The 13906-nt window shown below is 40.5% G+C and overlaps 1 protein-coding gene across 3 annotated transcripts in view; it reads right to left on the reverse strand.

Annotated features, from left to right (window-relative positions):
- Syt16 (synaptotagmin 16) overlaps positions 1 to 13906 on the reverse strand; it is a 246924-nt gene that overhangs the window by 39301 nt on the left and 193717 nt on the right. The gene's annotated exons all lie outside the window — the stretch shown is intronic.

The following is a 13906-nucleotide window of genomic DNA, read 5'->3' on the forward strand; positions in this document are numbered from 1 at the left end:
CCCTGTGATCCAACCCAGAGACGGACAAACCAGGAAAAGGAGAAAAAAGTGTGGGTGGTTAGCCTGAGTGGAACAAGCTCAAACTGGATAGAAAGGATTTAAAGCACTCTTGAAACAGAACTCTCCCTGCTAAAGGGATAGCTCATAGAATAAGTAGAGAGAGATGGCTGGTACCCGGGAGGAAACAGTAGGATGCCCATCATTGTCACAATGGCCATTCTGAGATATAGTGCTTGCCAATGGTCCTGCTGTTGGTGATGGCGCATAAAACCATAACAGGAAAAGCAGAGCTGCTACAGGCACATTTGCCCAACATGCAGTTCTTTGGAAAAGGTGCACTTTGTCTTTGTTGCATTTATTAAACCACACAGTGCCACACCCTCCTTCAGAGGAGAGATATTTGCAGCTAGGATTTTCCAGAGGCTTCCCTGCATTGTAGAGAGATTACTGTGTGTATGGGTTTCTCCTTGTTTGAATCACAAATGTTCTAAACATTTCTCAACTCAACCCGAATTACTGCTTTTAATGTATTTTACTGGGGCTGGAGAGATAGCTCTGTGGCTAATGTGTTTGCCATGCATGCATGAAGAGGACCGAACTCTGGATCCCCAGCACCAATGTGAAAAACTGAGTGTGCCAGCATGCACTTGTAACCTCAGCACTGCTGGCCTGGGCACAGGCAGATTCTTAGAGCTTGCTGGTTAAGAGAGTTAACCAATTCATAAGCTCCAGGTTCAGTAAAAGGTCCTGCTAAAATATATATCAGAGAATAATAAGACACCTGATATCAGCCTCAGGCCTCCACATGAGCACACAGGCATGTACATGAGCAGCTATACCATATATATGTACAAATATGTGTATATGCATGTAGACAAATACATATCTGCATATATATCACTGGGTATATTTGAGGTTTACAAGATACTATGAGAAAAAACCTTGCTGTAGTGAGAAAAACTGACCTATTTTCTCAAATCCCTACCTGTATAATATGTGACAAAGGAGACTACAATCTACTTATGTAATAAAAATCTCCAGTACAATATAGCATATTGACTGGACCCTCAGGCTGTGCTTTTAACACAAGAAGCTTTAGCCTTCGTATCTTCTATGCTGCATCCTTTGAACCACCTTCCTCCACACAACTCTGGAAAGCCTAATTATGCCTCTGTTTTCATACACTGGACTCCCATTTTTATTTTCTACATAAGTGGGATCATGCAATGAGTTTCTCCCTATGTCTAGCTTATTTCACTTGGTCTGAAATTTTCTGGGTCCATTCACATTGTGCCAAATGGAAAAGCCAGTCCATTTTCAGGCTAAAAATACACTTTTTAGAAACATGTATACACAGCTGTTTCCATATCATTACACTATAATGGACATGGGATGCAGATATCTTTATGAGATGGCTTTTCTTTCCTGTGAAGCTCTCAGAACAGGGGCTGCTAGGTGATACATAGCTCCCCTTTACATTTCTGTAGGACCCTCCAAACTGTCTGCTCCAGTGGCTTCACCAGTCAGCCGTCTTGCCAACTGCAAACTAGGTCCCCCCCCCCCCCCCTTCTTGCTCTTTGGTCGTTCTGATCACAGTCATGCTAAGGAGACACCATTTAGATTATTTGTTCATTTTCCCACCAGCACACTTGGAGTCTCTCACTCTCCAACATACCCAGAATGCTTCTGATTTTGAGTCCTTTGCCTTTGTTGTTCCTTCTGCCTCCCAGGCAGGCTGGTTCCTATCCATTCAGGTCTCAGATGGGCTGTCCTTTCACTCTGAAAGCTTCCTTGATCATCCTCCCTTGACTAGCCCTCATCTCCATCCTCTCTTCTCCTCTAGAACATCTACAAAAATAAGCCTATCACTTCCCTTGTTAACCGATATCATCCTATTATGTAAAACAATGCCGGTTACCTGGTAAGTACAAATGCTTGTTAAATATTGAGCATTTGGTGAATACTTAGTGTTGCCCCAAGTCTGAGCACCCACACACACCTTCATGCACTGCCCTTCGTTACTGAATGCTCATATCCAGTCTCCCATCTAGAGTTATTAAGAATGTAACTCATCTTTGAGTTTTCTATCTAGATAGTGTATCATCAGAACATCCTTCTTTTACCCCATATTGGAATAGATAGTAAGGAAGGAGAGGAGAGGATGGAAGAGACAAGATGGTGGGAAGCAGGGGAGAAGGAAGGAAAGGGTAAGTCAGACAGAAGTCCAACAATGGCTGCAGATTTGCTACCAATAAAGGCTACACACCCATATTTGAGTCAACACAGCCTGACCTAGAGCCCTGGAGAGCAGAGTTATGAGTAATGGGTGTTAGGGAGGTCCTTACAATGCTGGCTTATGTTAGCTGCTACTGTGGCTAAGTCCCTTAATCCCTGAGGCTCTGTGTCCTTCGTTTGGGATCTTTTTTAATGTCTCCATTATTTCCCCCATGTTTCTGTAAGCATCCAACTCCTCTAAGTCCATCACTGCTGACTAAGGGCATCGAAGTTCAATCTGTTCCTCGCTGCTCTGCATGGAGCATCTGATTCACACGTGAGAATGCTCTTATTTTACCTCAGTGTTACTGGTTCCTTATAGCACCATGTTAGGACCACAAAAATGTCCAGAGAAACTATACCTCTCCCTAAATGCTCCAATAAGGTCTACAGATAGTATTCCACCAAAAAAACCAACAATGAATAGTCTCTTCATGCCTGCAGGTATTGGGCTTAGTATTCAGGTATGGTATGGACCACTACATGAAGGAGAGGACCAAAAATCAGCAGGGATACAATTAAACTCCCTCTATCTTAGAGTGCAACAACAGCTAAGAGCCTAGGAGGTAGCCAAGGGGACGTACGGGGGAGGATGGTTGACTTAGACACGCATTAGCACCGTTCCCAAGTCTGCAATTCCATTTGTATACTTAGGCCAGCTTTTAAAATTTAAATAGCCACAAGTCATTCATTTCATATACACATGCCAATGTAGAATATTCCCCTACCTAGACAATTACTAATGATAATTAAACTATATGCACACACATTCCTTTACATTTTCCCAAGCGAGTTGCTGACAATCTACAGAGCAATATAATAACCATATAGTAACTTAACATTTACCATATCCTCAGCATTCAGTCTTCTTGGAACTGGTATGTTCCATTTACTGATCATGGACTATCATCATTCCCATTGAACAGATAAACATTGACAGAAAACAGTAAGTCATGTAAGAAAACAAAGTGCAAAAAGTAGCAAAACTGGAACTTGAACACAGAACCCCTATTCCTAAGCATTTTACATACCATCAAATGTCATCACATCGGGAAATAGAGCCATGGCTAGACTACTTTTTTTAGCCTTAAATCTGCCAAAATTGTGTTCTCTCTTTCCTAGATGAAAGAGAAGAGCAGTGAGAAGGGCAGCTGGTCTACACGAGTGTGGGCAGGCAGCAGGAGAACTGGCCTGTCACTCTGCATCTGATTTAAATATAACTGCACCTGCTGCTCTAAACCTGACTTCCCAGGGATCTCAGAGCATTCTTGATCTAAGAAGGAAACCTGCAGTTGCCCCTGAATGCCACTGGGAAATGACAGTGACACCAGTCAAGTGTCACATCAATCCCATGCTCAGCCTCCAGCAGGGTTGTGGTGGTTGAATAGAAAGGGCCTCTATAGGTTCATAGATTTGATTGTTTGGTCGCCACGGAGTGGCACCTTTAGGAGGTGTGGCCTTGCTGTAGTACATGTGGCCTTGTTGGAGGAAGTGTGTCACTGGGGATAGACTTAGAAGTTTCAAATGTTCAAGCCAGGCCCAATGTCTTTCTCTCTTCCTGCTGCCTGCTAAGATGTAGAACTTTCAGCTCCTCTCAGGCACCATGTCTGACTGTGTGATATCATGCTTCTTATTGTGACAATATGGACTAACCCTTTGAATTGTAAACCAGCCCCAATTAAATGTTTTCTTTCATAAGCATTGTCGTGATCATGGTGCCTCTTTGCAGCAACAGAACTCTGACTAAGACAAGGATCAAAGCATTCCTCTTGTACTTGACAGATGCTCACTTATTTAGTCTACACAATGACCCAATGACATCATTAAATGTTAGCATGACTATTTGGCCAGTGAGGGCCTAAGGCTTAGTGGCAGTCAATAACAGTTTTAATAGGGAATCAAGATTCTTGCTCCAAAGGCAATACTTTCTCAAGGGGAAATCAAAATCAATCTTCTTACATCTTATATATAAACTGTGCATTCTTGCTAGGAAAATGAAATCATATTGTTTGAACTGGAAAAGGACTCTTATGAGCATCTATTTCCCATTTAAAGAGGGAAAGTCATTAGCCCATAGGTAGCCCATGCCAGGACCAATTCTAGTTCTCCAGTGCTTGCAGTAAACTGTGTGGCCACACAACTCTCCAGTCTCGCATCCTAATGGGTTTTCCACAAAATTCAAATTTTGGCTATTATCCACTTGAATAATCCATTTACCTGCCTTGAAATGAAACTGTGTCAACAACTAAATAGCTGATCTGGGTTTCATTTAATTTAGTCTCCAAAAAATCAGTCTCAGATAAATTATGACACTTATTTCAAAGGAAAGGCAGAATTTGGTGGAGCACCACGTGAATTTCAAGTTCAAATTCCTTTCGAGATAGATGTCTGAAAAAGAGTACAGGGGTAGGTTTTTTACTAAAATCTTGACTCCTTTACAATTAGCCTGCCAATGTGACAGGAAAAAAAGATACTCCATAATTATCTTGGGTGTAGATAAATTACTTTGCTATGTATTCATCTTCAACTGAAGTTTTGTTTGTCTCATTCAATCAGAATGCAGACAGAGTTTTGACAGCGGTCACAGAGGACTGTCCTCTAAGCCAAACTACCTCCATCTTTGGGAGTTCAGCTGAGCCTACTCACCAAAGATCCTTACAATGGGGTTTGACAACTGTTGAGCTTCCCTCATGGAACAGGGAGAACATAAAGAGACACAGGGCTCTTGCCTGAGTATCCAGACACCCAACAAGTAGTATGAAATTCTGCCTTAACCGCATGTGGCAGCTGCCTCAGGGAGGGTTCACACACATAGCCTAGGGGAGGGGATAGAGAATATAGTTGAAAAAGAACTAGGGAAGAGGCCTCAACATACACAATTGTATGAAATCCCTCATCCCTGCTGGGCAAAGACTTCCCAGGGCAGCCTTCTCAGAAATGGCAGCTACCTCCTGCAAGCAACCCCTCGCCTATGCTCTGTGAAGAAGCCCAAAAAACTCATTGATTCTCAGAGCAAATTTGTTTTAGTTGTGCCTGGGTTTGTCTCTGGGACCTTGGAAGGAGAGGTGGACGTGTTTACACCTCCCATTTGGAAGGAATTTTAGAAATAGCATGTAAACACCCCCCACGAAAGAGAAGGCAGAGTCTTTCGCCATCCTTTGGATGCATGACCACTTAGCTTTGCCTTCTTTATGCACTGCCAGGCTACAACCGAGGGCTTCTCACACTTCCAGAGTTCATGAATTGACCAATTCAGGGAGTCTACGTGACAGTGACCCATCAGTGCCAAGTCCCTACTGCAGCAGACACAGAATGCCCCCACTCTAATTTTCGATACGTTTTTGTTTCTGGTTTAAGGAGGAGCAAAAGAAATCCTGCTTTTATATTCCAGGTGAGGGAGACAAGACAGTGTTCAGAACAACACAAGTGGCTGGATGCAGCAGCAGCTAAGGTTGGACGTGCAAGAAGAGCATGAATGAAGCTGCCAAGATTTGAACCTGAGAGCTTCCATTAAGAAATTTACGGTCTTCACATCAGGAACATCAGTATCCGCATATTGACATGTCCTATTTCTGAACGTTATGGAGAGAACTAAAGGAGATGAACGAGGCATTTGCACTTAGCCTATGTTTGGCACAGAGCATACTCAGACATTAATTGTTATTAACAATGAACAATGCCATCATGGCATTGCCCTATGTGTAAGCCCCTTGACATGGAATTTCATTGACATGCAAAGGAACACATGTGCCTGTTTTCTCTCGGGGTCTGATGTGAAAGTCAACCATCAGGCGTTTCGGAGGGAAACAGTAGAAGAAACAAGGGCTAGGATAGTAGAGATGAAAATGGTCGTGTGGGTTGTGTTTCTCACCTTGCCGTGTAATCCTTTCTCCCAAGCCTGGAGGTGGAGTGCTCTGTGGGAATTAGCAGCACTGTCTGGAAGTGGGCAGTGTCCAACACCTGCTCATTTTGTTGCTTCTTTAGGGGAAAAGAAAATTTGAAGGAAAAAAAAATCCTACCAACTGGCAATGCAAAAGAAGGGTTTCTCAAGCTTGTCTGCTCTATTTTACAGATGGAGAAAAAAATGTAAAAGATCACTGCAGCTCCAAGCTTATTAATTCCTCCCACCCACACAAGAGCAATTAGGTGGAGGCAAGTATTGCTCACATCTTATCGGCTGGGAGCGGAGACAGGTGGGCGTGGGCTGTGTGGAGCAGTGCCTGGTGCCACCTGTAACTGCGACTGCAGGAAACCCCTTTGATAGACAGTTTCTCAAAGACCCACAGAGAATATCTTCCCAGTGAGTGGAAAAGGACAGAAATGAAGGCAAGACGCTGGTTAAAATAAAAAAAGCAGAAGGGAGGTGAGACGGGACAATCTCAAATCCTATGGGACAGGTCCCCTGTAATGGCATTTCAGTTGTATTTTAACAAATACAGACTGCCTCAAGATCCGAGAGTAAAACAGTAACACTGGTCAGCCTTCCAGACCTGACCAGTTATGGTAACACTCACCTTTAATCCCGGTAACCACAATGACATGCACTAGTTGCCATAGAAATCGGGTTATGCATGTCTTTAATTATCAGTGGTGCATGTCTTTAATCCCAGCCCTAGAGAGGAATATAAGACAGGGCAAGACAGCTCTCAGACACAGTCTCATTCTGATATTCTGGGAGGCAGGATTGCCATTTCAGACTGAGGTTGAGGTGAGAGCCAGTGGTTGGGTGTTTTGCTTTTTGGATCCTCAGGTTGAACCCCAAATTCCTGAGTTTTTATTAATCGTGCTTCAATCCCCTTTCTAAGAGTGTTTCCTGAACTTATGCAAGGAAAGGGCTGATAAGCCTTCCAATACTGAAGATTTCCAGATCTTCAAAGGGTTCTTCAAAGAAATGCAAGAGTTCTGTGGAAGCTGGGGTGCTGGCCGATGCTCTGTGGACGTCGGGGTCTGTTTCCCGAACACTCAGGATTATTTTGTTTAGATACGGTTTCTCTTTTCTATTTCTTTCTCCACTGGAAAAATGTGAAAGCACTGAAAACTGCTGATAGCCCTCAAGCCTTTGATTCTGCAGAGTAGAACCCTATAGGCATGGACTTACTTCTGAGAGTCAAACAGCTTGTTACTGAGAAGGGAAGGTCAGGGTCTGGCTGTTCTGTGCGCCCCTGTTTTGTAGCCCCAGACCTTCCACAATTCTCCTTCATATAGGAACAAAGAAATGAAATAACACATAATGTTAAATAGGAATGAGGCAAGTCAAATATCTGTCACTAAACTTAGCAACACAGAGAGCACTGCACTAAAACCAAGTTATAACATTATTTCAGTTCTGATAACACTAGGGTGATTTCTACAAATAAAAAAGTAAATACAAGTGCAGGTTTGTGGCAAAAAAAAAAGAAATTTGAACAAATTAGTTGTAAACACAGAGCAAAAGCAGGCAAAAACTGGATTTTAATTTAAAGAAAGCTTCTTTGGTGTTTTAAACACATAGCTATAGATTTTCTTGCTGAAAGTACTCTGGCATCTGGGAGGCACAGGGCTTTAGGACTCTTGTCAGAGGCCTTAGTGACTTGAGAGATCAGAAGACAGAGTTCAAGGCAATCAGAGCAGCTGGAAATAAGCAGGGTAGGCTCCCAAAATGGAGGGAGCCATGGAAAATGAACCCCAATATCTACGTGTGAACTTAACCTTTAACTAAAACCTGAAGTATTTTTGTCTGTGGGAGAAATCCTAAAACAGAAGGTTAGAAAAGGTGGCCATGTGTGCCTGAAGCTGCCTGCTTCAAGGAAAACTGAGGTAAGAATTAAAATCAGGTCAAGTTATAGGAGTTGTCAACTACCTCAGTCTTGTCACCAGACTCTGGAGAGTTGGTCCTGGAATTGAGACCAAGAGTAAAAAGGAAACATAAAACTAATGAGACATAAAACTAACTCTTCATGAGACAAAAGGAAGCAGCTGTCATCTCAATTGGAGAAAAGCAACCCTCCCTCGAGAAAGATGAAAGATTCCAATGACTTCCCATTTCACCCACAATGCCCAGTGCACAGCCAGAAATCACCTGACTCACAGAGAAACAAGGGAAGTACTCATGTCAAGGTGGAAAATGAGCCAGTAGAAGTAACTCCAGGATAACCCAGAAGTGGATGTCAGAGGGAGGAATGATCACAAAGAATATGCAGAATGTGAAACTCAATGTAAAAGAACTGAACAACCAGAAAAAATATATCTAAATGTCCTAAAACTGAAAACCGTCCCTGCGATGATTTTGAAATGCAACTGAATTGGTTTTACAGGTGATGGGAAGTGATAATAGTTCAAGAACCACAGCAGAAAGAAGCAGTATACAGAATATAAACATCCGAAGAGAGTAAACAAGTCCCTAGAACACCAAACAGCCCAAAACTAGTTTCTGTGGGATCAAAAGCAAATAAATAAAAGGCAAAAATATGGAAGACAAATATTTGAAAAACAATGGTTTGGGGTCTCTCAAACACACACAGAGATCACAAGTATCAATATCAGACAGTCAGCATTGTAGTCAACTAAAGAAAAAAAATGAAGACAGACGATTGATAAGTACTAGATCAATAAAAAACAAACACATTAAGTGCGGCCAAACAGTACTATAAATTGATTTTCCCAGAAGCAATGGAAACCAGACACAATAGAATGACATATGTGAACGAGATGGCCAGTCATGAATTCCACATCCACAGGCAATATTCTTCAAGCAGGAAAATAAGTTTCATGTAAAATAGAAACAGAATTAAAGAGACCTGTGCTTAAGAAGTGGTAAAGGAAGATAGAAGGCAAAATGATTGAAAAAAAAAAAGGCAAGAAAGAAGAAGAGGGTTGGCAAATTACTTAATGGGTAAACACACCTGCTCTCAACAACCTGAGTTTGATCCCCAAGACCCATATGGAAGGGAGAGATGTGACTCTTACAAGCTGTCTACTGACTGCTACATGCATGCTATAGCATACACACACACACACACACACACACATATATGCATATGCACACACATGTGTGCACACACACAATACAAAAAAGAATTGAATTTCAGAGCTGATAGAAAAATGAATGACAATAGAAATGATAAATAAGTGGACAAATAGTTGAAAAGACACTTTTAATTTTAGTTTTTCTTAAAAAAATTAACTGACTTAAGAGCAAGTGTGTTACATCATGGGATTGATAAAGTATGAAAACAAAAAAAGAAGGCAGTAAGATTGCATGCCAGCGCATGGTGCACACTGCATAGTACTATCAAGCACACATGCTATGAAGTAGTACGACTATAACTCACCAGAGACTGGGGGGAAATGAGCATATATGATCCTAGAGCAACCATCCCCTGAGTAAATTACACATAGGAATAGCTAAAATTTCAATAAAGGAGTTAAAATCGAATGTTCAGAAGACGGGTGATAAATGCATCCATTAAGCAATGAAAGAAACTTTAGATGGGAAAAAATATAACCAAGAGAAAATAAAAAACAAAATTAGACAGTGAAATCAGGTGACGCCCATACACTCAATTCAAACGAATATGTGCCCCATGTGCTTGCCAAACTAGAGAGTGAGATTAACTACTTACAAGGGACATATCTTAAAGGCAACTATGGATAGGTTGCATATAAAAATATATTTTCAAGCTATAAACAGAAGGAATTTATTGATGTAGTATTCATATCAGAGAATATGATGCCTTCAAGACAAGTATTATGTTAGATACAGTGTGTTTAACCATGATAAAGTGGCCAATTTATTAGGAAGATTGGAAATAAAGATGTGCACATATCTATTAACGGGGCTTCAAAAAGGAGGAACACAGCAATAAACTGTAAAAAGAAATTAATAATAAAAGTTCCGGGGCTAGTGAGATGGCTCAGCAGATAACAGGGGTCTACTACCAAGCCAAATGACCTGAGTTCAAGCCCCAGAATCCACTTGAGAGAAGGAGAGAACCAATTTCTGCGAGTTGTTCTCTGGCTTCCATATGTGTGACATGACACATGAACTCAGCACACACAGAAAGATAAAAATAACAAGTCTTAATTTTAAGTGAGAGATTTTAACACACTCTTCCCTCAGTTTAGAGGGCAACTTACAATCAGAAACTACATAGTTGTGTCATGATGCCATGGATAGTTGACTGCGACGACGCCCACTTGAAATGTTCGTTCTGCACTTGTTCGATGGAGTGCCAAGGAATGTCTGCCTCTGCACAACTCATGCAGAAGGAGAGACAGAAAAGGCATTTTCCAGCCATCATATAATGTCAGAATAACCCAAACACAAGCCCCGGTGTGTGTGCATGTTCCTATTCATGCATACGGCATGTGTGTGTATGTGTGTGTGTAAAGTGGTGAGCACATGTGGAGGCCATAGGACAAACTGATTGTCCCTTCCTTTGTTTTATTTCTTTTCTTTTCTGTTGAGGCCTGGATCTCATCAAGCGGGGAGGCCGGCAGGATAGTAAGTCCAGGGAATGCAGTCAATTCTGTCTCTCACATATGCCGCTACAGCTGGTTGTCTTTATGGACATTCTACAAATCAAACTCACAAGCATTTAACTGTTGGAGACTTCTTCACAGGTCACAGACATTCTTTGACGACATCGCGGGTACAGGAAATTATGTGCCAATATCCCATATGATCACAGTAACAAAATATCCTGAATAAAATATGTACTTAGATAATCATATGTTGTGCTCACATGAGACGTATCTTACAAATAAATGCAAGATTAGTTTAAGATACTAAAGTCAACTAATGTAATTCTGCAAATTAACACAAGCAAAGAGGGAAAAGAATAACTGTGCAACACAAGGAGAAAAGATGCTAACAGAGATTAATACTGATTTCTGATCAAACCAACAGAAAAAAATTAGCACATTAGGATACACTCTCCAATCAGACAGAGGAACAAGAATCTACTAGAACATTGCAGCTCGTATCAACTAAGGCAGCTAATTGGTGAAATCAGCAGATAAGTCTATAAAAGTTGGTTATAGTCTAGCAATGAATTAAAATTTAAAAAAATTAAAACTGTTTAGAATATCACCCAAATGTACTCATCAATCCTTGGGAATAAATTTAATAACAGGCATTCAGAACTCTCACATTAAGCAATAAAATATTGTTCAGAGAACACAGGAAGAAAGCAGTCATAAGAATTCATTTCCCCCAAACTAGTCTGATTTAATGCAATCCAAACTAAAATCCAGATAGACATTATCCATCTTCATTGAGAAGCATACAAATATTTTTTTTAAAAAAAATAGACATACATATTTCAATTATAAGGAAATGTGATGGACTTGGAATAATCACAATAATTTTAAGACAAAACAGGAAGGACAACTTACCTGACTTTATGACTTATTACATGGCTATGTCATTTTTTAAAAGACTCAAATCAGATATCACCAGAAGCAAGTCCAGAAGCAGCAGCAGGTGCCACAGGAGAGATGAAAATCTTTCACAAATGGAATGCTTGAGGACATGTATAAGGGGCATAAACTTCAGCTTTCATCCCTCACTACGTGCATACATGCATAAATTAACCGCAACCTTAACTGTAAATTATAAACTCAAAACCCCCAAAATATAGAAGATGGCTGGGCACTGTGAAGTACATCTGTAATCCCAACACTCAGATGGATAAAGCAGGGGGATGGTGAGTTCAAGACCAACCTGGGCTACATAACAGGACACTGCCTACAGTTGTTTACACTGTTGTTTACCAAGCAAAATATAATCTTTGCTACACGATGAAAGAAAGAAAACTGGTGTTACACTGCATCATCAATATTTAAGCATTTTGTGTGTTCTATACTCTAATCCTCTGTTGCATCAATTGGTGTGGGAAGTCCTTCTGTATATGTGTTGCTTTTATTGGTTAATGAATAAAGCTGTTTTGGCCAGTGGCTTAGCAGAATAGGACAAGGCAGGAATTCCAAGCAGACAGATGTAGAGATAGAGTAGGCAAAGTCAATAAGACACCATGTAGCCACCAGAGGAGAAAGACGCCCACACGCAGGTACTGGTAAACCACAAGACTCGTGGTAAAATATAAAATAATAGAAATGGGTTAATTTAAGATATAATATATAACTAGCAATACACTTGAGTGATGAGCCAAGCAGTGTTTTAATTAATACAGTTTCTGTGTGGTTATTTTGGGTATGGGTAGCCGGGAACAAATACCTATAGTCAATAGCTGGGGAAGATTTTTACCCATTCTCTAGGTTGCCTACTCACAGATCATTTTGCTATTCAGAAGACTTTTAGTTTCATGAGATCCCATCATCTCAAGATACTTTGACTGTTGGTCTTGTTTCCTGTGTTACATAGTCTTACTCAGAAAATCCTTAATGGTAACTAGAGTCCAACCATACTCTCTACTTTTTCTCCACCACTTTCAGAACATCGGGTCTTATGTTGAGCCCTCAATCCATTTAGGGCTGAGCTTTGTGCAAGGTGAAAGAATCAATTATCATTTCTGCATGTTGAAATCCAGTTTTTCCAGCATCATTTGCTGAAGATGTTCTTTTCTCCACTATGTGTTTTTGATATCTTTGTGAAAAAAAAAAATCAGGTAGCTGTAGTTGTGTGGACATATATGTGGGTCCTCAAATCTAATGCTGGTACTCCATGTGTCTGTTTTGTGTCAATAGTATGCTGTGTATTAGAGAGAGAGAGAGAGAGAGAGAGAGAGAGAGAGAGAGAGAGAGAGAGAGAGAGAGAGAGTCAGGGATGCTGTTGCCGCCTACAGTATTCCTTTGGCTATTCTTGGTCTTTTGTACCTTGTATAAATTTTTGTATTTATTCTATGTCTGTGAAGAATAAGCATTAGAACTTGTACTGCAATTGCATTAACTCTGTAGACCATTTTGGTAGAATGGTAATAACGAAGTAATTCTTCTGACCCATGAGCATGGGGTGTCTCTCTAACATCTAGTATTTTCCTCAATTTCCTTCTTCGATGTCTTAAAATTTTCATTGCAGATAGATTTTTGTTTCCTTGATTATGTTTGTTCTTAGGTATTTGTATTTATTTCTGTGTGTTGCTATTATGAACTGGACTGTTTCCAGTTTTCTGATCTTGTTTTCTGTCTGTTTTGTCATTAGTTTATAGAAAAGCTACTGCTTCTGTATGTTGATTCGTATCCTACCACTTTTCCAAGTGTGCTCGTCAGCCCTGAGAGGTTCTTTTGACAGTCTGTAGAGTCTCGTGTATAGAATCATATCATCTGAAAAATGGTACTTTTATTTTTTTTTTACTGTTTACTCTTTCTATTTCCTTCCCTTGTCTTCCTGTTCCAAGACTTGAAGTATTAAATTGGATAGAAATAGGAAGAGTGGATACCCATGTCTTGTCCCATATATTAGTGGAAATGCCTTGAGGTTTTTTCTACTCCATATATTTGCTATAGGCTCATCATATACAGCCTTTCTTATACTGAGGTATGTTCCCTCCATCCCCACTATTTTTACATGAGAGTATGTCAATTTTTGCCACAGGATTTTTAATGCCGCTGTCAAGATTATCATCTTTTAGTATGTCTTGTTGGAATTTCTGTTGCTGTGTGCCTTAGTTAGAGAGATGCCATGACCTTGACA

Source organism: Chionomys nivalis, chromosome 10 (genome assembly GCF_950005125.1).
Source record: "Chionomys nivalis chromosome 10, mChiNiv1.1, whole genome shotgun sequence".
Taxonomy (NCBI): domain Eukaryota; kingdom Metazoa; phylum Chordata; class Mammalia; order Rodentia; family Cricetidae; genus Chionomys; species Chionomys nivalis.